Genomic DNA, 6,123 nt, shown 5'->3' on the forward strand with positions numbered 1-6,123 from the left:
TAATGTATTTAACCGTCAATAAGGCTCCCCCCCCCCCCTTAATTGCGAGCAACCCCCCTGTTCACATAATTTCAACATGGTCCGTCATCTTGGATTTTATCTCACCTCTACTGTTGAGTGTCTAGTAAATATTTCAACATAAAAAGTATAACCCTTAGGCTGCTACGCACAGCATATGGCGTTTTGAAAAGTCAGGTCGTCGGTGCTACGCTCGGCATATGCCGTTTTGAAAAGTCAGGTCGTCAGTGCTACACACGGCATATGCCGTTTTGAAAAGTTGGGTCGTCAGTGCTACGCACGGCATATGCCGTTTCTCGTCTGTAGTAAGTGTAAGGTCAGGTTGTTGCTATACCAAACCCGAACGTGTATAGTAGAAGGCTTATGATTTGTTGTTTTGACCAAAAGTGTGCGAGAGAATTTCAAATCGAAAAAAAAGTCATAAAAATGACGGGACATGTATATTGAAACGATGAATATGTTGGTAAACGTTTATTCTCCAGCTTCACCTATGATGATAATAAAGGTTTTAAAGGGTTTGACATGGTTGATGTGGAAATACTTCGGTGTAACATAACATATGTTACTTTCCAATGAACGGCTTTGTGCCCTACGTAAACAGGAAAATATTGGTTGACCGAGGCGCGCATGTCGTCTGCAGGTGAGGCCGAATTGGATATTGACATTGATACATTTTGAGTCGATTTATTTCTTCATTTTTTTTATTGATGATTTAATCATAAACTAGACTCTGAATACAGCTTGGAACTCAACATGTCAGAATCTCCTCAACGTGTCAAAGCGACGCTATTGTGATTTCAGCGTTGGGTTTGTTGTGTCTAGAACCAGGAGTGTCTAATCAGTGACCACAAGTTGTTGTTACTATTGAACCGTACCTGTGGTCTAATTAACCAATTGTCATTTTATAATTGAGTCGTTGTTTTTACCAGTATTGTAAAATTTGAAAGGTGTTACACGAAACAACACAGACACAAGTAGATGTTTTTTTAACTTTCATTTTTTCTCCAAACGATTTAGGAGATAGGAGTCCAATGATTGGTTATATTCAAAACGTTCTTTTTTTAAGGAGGGGGGGGGGGNTAATGGCAGGCCCTAATGATGTGGAGATTCATTTAGATGGTGCTAACTGGCAATTTCTGTGACCGGTTTTAATGTTATAAAAAATCAGATTCTGTGCTTCTGTTGCTGCACCTATATGTACAAAATGTTTAAACATATTCTACCTGTGGATCTGTGTATTGGTGGAATTCAACAAATACAGGTACGAAAAGTAAGCATCAGACCAGCAATGAAAATTGGAAATTAGTTTTTATAGTTTTGGAAGATATCGCACCAAGCATGCTGCAGTTGTATAAAACTGATTCAATCCTAATGTTATTTCTGTACAGTTATTTCATAACTTTGTTTAAACCCCCAAAACAATTAATTAAAAACATAATGCCATTTGAAAATTATATTGCAATATATATTTTATTGCTAGACAAAAAATGCAACATAATGGTTCTGCAATATTATTGCACAACCTTATAGGTAAATAACAATATTTTATCTTTGACATTGTTGATTGTAGGACATTGTTGGTGACAACAGAATTCCTGGTTAAAGGTAGACAACTCTACCAAACTTTTTGGACTGACTTCATTGCGTCTGGCATTTAAAATGACTTTTTTAGATGTACATACATCATGAATTGGAGGCCTAGGAGACATATCAATCAGTCAAGTATCGGGGCCCCGGGGCAGTAAATAGAAATGAGAATACCAGAGGAATATACATATGTACAGGTTCGTCTGTGAAATCTGACACCCTGCATGTTCTAACTCAGGGGATGAAATCAACTATGTGCCACCCAGATAATCCAAATGTCATTTAACCTCACTTAATTACCCGTCCTAGTTTTATATCATCCACCCATCCTATTTTTATATCATCCTTTTGAACACAAATTTAAAATAATAGCAAGCATGCTATTTCTCCCATTCGATCAATGGATTACTGCATGTGTACCAGAATTCTTTAACTGCATATAAACATTTGCATTTTGCACCCTCCTCTATAAAGGTAATATATCATAACAGCTAATACACAAACTGTACAAATACACAGTAAACCACATATACAAATAACATATGAATGACGAAATGACACTGGGTGGATATAGATTTTACTAGTGATGAATATACATGTATATACATTAAGATATCTTTTTTACAAAAATGAATAAATAGTCTTTACAGAACATTTTAATCTGCAATAAGTGACCAACTAATTAAACAATCCTGCTACCCACTACACTTATAAAACTGTATACAGTGATACTGTGGTCATTTTAGTGCAGTCAAAATTTAGGAGATTAGTGCATTCGTGAACAGATGTGCCCTCAATAGATGCAATAGTAAACCATATACAGAAAATTCAATTAGTGCAGACATACTTCAGTGTAATATCGTAAGTGCAAAAAAGGGCTTAAGTTAGATAGCCACTAAGATATGTACATAAACATATACTTGCACAGAAATCTTAATTGTGGTCATTGCCTGCAAGTAACAAGAAAAGCACTGCCAAACTGGGTTTTTTGCATGGAACATCAAATGAACAGTGACCTTAACATAAACTAAATAAATGTATAGAAATATTGACATCTGGCCTTTAAATACATTCAGTTACCTGGGATTACTAACAGACACACTGCCAGATCTACCCAGATAGTCTTGTTTCCTTTGAGGTCATTTAAGGATCTCCATACCGCTGCCCAAATAATAACTATTCATTGGAAACTATCTTTTCCAGGATAAATATAGTTTTCATCGATCATTTCTGAAAAGAAAACCCTTGAATTACTTTGCTGGGCTTTTATGAAATACTACAAATTATGAAAAACAAATTATAATCAACGATTGTGTTCCAAGTATGAAAATTCAGTGGGGCTAACCCAGGATTTGGTATCAGAACTTCAGATTGCTATTCTATTGCTTTAACCAACTGAGCTACCTTGACAACAGAAGAGTCTCGGCACAACTGTGCTACCTTGACAACAGAAGAGTCTCGGAACAAATGTGCTACCTCGACAACAGAAGAGTCTCGGCACAACTGAGCTACCTTAACAACAGAAGAGTCTCGGCACAACTGAGCTACCTTGACAACAAAAGGGTCTCGGAACAAATGTGCTACCTTGACAACAGAAGAGTCTCGGCACAACTGAGCTACCTTGACAACAGAAAAGTCATGGCACAACTGTGCTACCTTGACAACAGAAGAGTCACAGCACAACTGTGCTACCTTGACAACAGAAGAGTCTGGGCACAACTGTGCTACCTTGACAAAAGAAGAGTCTCGGCACAACTGTGCTACCTTTACAACAGAAGAGTCTGGGCACACCTGGCTACCTTGACAACAGAACAGTCTTGGCACAACTGTGCTACCGTGACAACAGAAGAGTCTCGGCACAACTGTGCTACCTTGACAACAGAAGAGTCTCGGCACAACTGAGCTACCTTGACAACAGAAGAGTCTCGGCACAACTTTGCTACCTTGACAACAGAAGAGTCGGCACAACCGAGGTACCTTGACAACAGAAGAGTCTCGATACAGGTTTATCGAACATGACATTAAGGGGAGATAACTTTGTATACGTAACTGCAGTGCAGTGGGACAGGGATCCTTCATTTAGATTTACAGATCACTATTATTTCTGACTGACTAAAATTTCAGTCTGAAGGATCCCCGTACCACTGCCAAAATCTGTAACTAAGTGTTTTCTGGCATAACTATAGCTTTGATAAATCATTTCTGGAAAGAAATATACCTTGAGGGACTTTCATGAGAAATAGTAAAGATGAAACAAACAAAATATAATCAACAAAAGTTTTCTGAATGTTAAATAAATCTGAGCTACCTGCAAGCTGGTCAACAGAAGTGTCCTGGCCAACTGTGCAACAGTTAGAAGATAGGGGAGGTTACTTGATGTGGAAAAAACACAATGCAGACGGACAGGGATCCTTCATTGCATGTTTTAATTAAAGGACCAACATTTTTAAAGTGTTTGATGTTCAACAATGCTGAATTTTCAAATTGCTTTAATCCTTAGCACATACAGCAGTAATTATTTATGTTTTATAACACTTCCATTTGTTCTTTGTAGATTTCCTGATGCTGGTACAAAGACCAACTGAAGTGAAGATTATCTACTGCCTCAAGAGTTACCACAGAGTTGGACTGTCATAGTTACATGCAAAATCTTTGGACCTCTTAACCAGGACAATCACCTTGATAGAAAAAAAACGTATCTGGAACTCTGGACCTGGCAATCTGTACAATGGGGCTTGCCTTGGCCAGCCCCCGCCTCCGTGATGGGGAGTATCATACAGCTGCCTGTTGTGGCTCCTGGTAGGTTGGCTACTTATTATCATACCTCTGTCTAACATCCCATTGTCCCTTTCAGGCTTGTCAAGAGTTGACTTCATTATTCAGTATTCTGTCACTGTTACTGACAAAATCTCATTGTGAGGACATTAGTAAGAAACTGCACTAAGTAGATGCATAATATCAAAGATAACACGTGTTCAGCTTATTTGTGAGGTAATTAACACATTCACCCCTGAAAACACATTTGAACTCTTCCGATTCAAAGGCTGGAGTAGTTCATTATGAAATTTCAGGGGTGAATGAGTTAAATCCTTGTCAATCTTTTCTTTTTTAAATATATTCAGAATTATCTGAGTGTTAATAACCATACATGCCAGATCTCACGGCGTGAGACAAAATCTCACGAATTTTCACCTCTGCTAAAGTCCCACAGCGTGGGACATGAATTTATGGAAAGTCCTCAAAACCTCAGGGTTTTTAATGATCGATCGGTGAACCATTTTCCCGTTGTTGTTTACTGGAATCTTTTAAGAGATTCAACAATGTTATCAGCGATAAATCAAGAGAGCTCTTGAGTATTGGTCATGTGATCAATTTGTATGCAAAGAGGTCTTCCGATAACTTCCGGAAAATGTTACTGGAGTTGGTGAAATTGTGAGTTTATTTCGGTGTCTTTACAATAAGTAATCTTTTCGAACGATAGAAATAAATCTGTATTACATATTTAGTTATATCCTTTCTTATTGTTGCCATTCAATTCCGTGATACTAGCAGACTGCCTTACACTCTTATTCTTAGCCAAGGTGTCAGCTTCAGCTTCAAAATTTTACCCTGAAATCAATAACATTAGTACAACAAATGTTTTCTGTCATGTTTGTAACGTTAGTACATTGCTACAGCTAGACACTTTGAAAAATACGATGTCCAGCTACGTATTACTTTACAAATATTATATGTGATAATATTTTGTTTTGTAAACTTTGTGCTACTAAATATATATATAATCATATTCAATATAAATATAGGATACATTTTTTTTGTCATGAAAAACGCCCCGAATAAAACCTCCCTTATTTGAGCCTCAATTCTCTTAAAATGTTTGTAAAACTCACAGAATGGTCTCCAAGAATTCTGGCATGTATGAATTCCTAATTCACTTCTGGCATCAGGTGTGTGTGTTTTGAATTTTATGAATATGCAAATTTTCAAAAAGGGGGGATATTTATGTTTAATTTTAGGGCAGGTATGTTATATAGCCCTCTTCCATCAAATTTTTAGGTCACCTGAGACAAAGTCTCAAGTGACCAATTGCGACCGCCTTTTGTCCGGCGGCGTCCGTTGACAATTTACATTTTCGACTTCTTCTCCAAAACCCCTCAACCAATTTCAATGAAATTTTTCAGAAATCTTTCATGGCCAAAGGTCAACAAAATTATTGGCCGATTTGGTCCCCTGAGCCTGAGGGGCGGGGCCAAAAAGGGTCAAATTGACTAAAATTTCAAAAATCTTCTTCTCAAGACCCAGATATGGTAGAATCAAGTACTCTTTATAGATGGAAGGGTCTTAAGGTGCTTTACCAAAATTGTGAATTTCTTGACCCTGGGGTCTCACGTTTACCCCTGGGGAGGGGGTAAACTTTACTATAGTTTATATAGGGAAATCACATTTTGGACCAACATTTGTTTAATTTCCATTGGAAGTAATTCAATTTGGGTTAGCATTATCAGTATTAGATAGCAG

General features: G+C 37.5%; 1 protein-coding gene across 4 annotated transcripts in view; it reads left to right on the forward strand.

The window, feature by feature from the left end:
• LOC110456242 overlaps nucleotides 1-6,123 on the forward strand; it is a 99,595-nt gene that overhangs the window by 22,919 nt on the left and 70,553 nt on the right. For 3 of the 4 annotated variants that reach the window (XR_002463569.1, XM_021506847.1, XM_021506848.1), the window contains one exon: nucleotides 4,160-4,404. The gene's annotated coding sequence lies outside the window, so the exon portion shown is untranslated. Of the gene's footprint in view, nucleotides 1-1,750; nucleotides 1,803-4,159; nucleotides 4,405-6,123 lie in introns of those variants that run through there. The other variant, XM_021506849.1, reaches the window with a different exon arrangement.

This window comes from Mizuhopecten yessoensis, unplaced genomic scaffold (assembly GCF_002113885.1).
Source record: "Mizuhopecten yessoensis strain PY_sf001 unplaced genomic scaffold, ASM211388v2 scaffold8573, whole genome shotgun sequence".
Taxonomy (NCBI): Eukaryota; Metazoa; Mollusca; class Bivalvia; order Pectinida; family Pectinidae; genus Mizuhopecten; species Mizuhopecten yessoensis.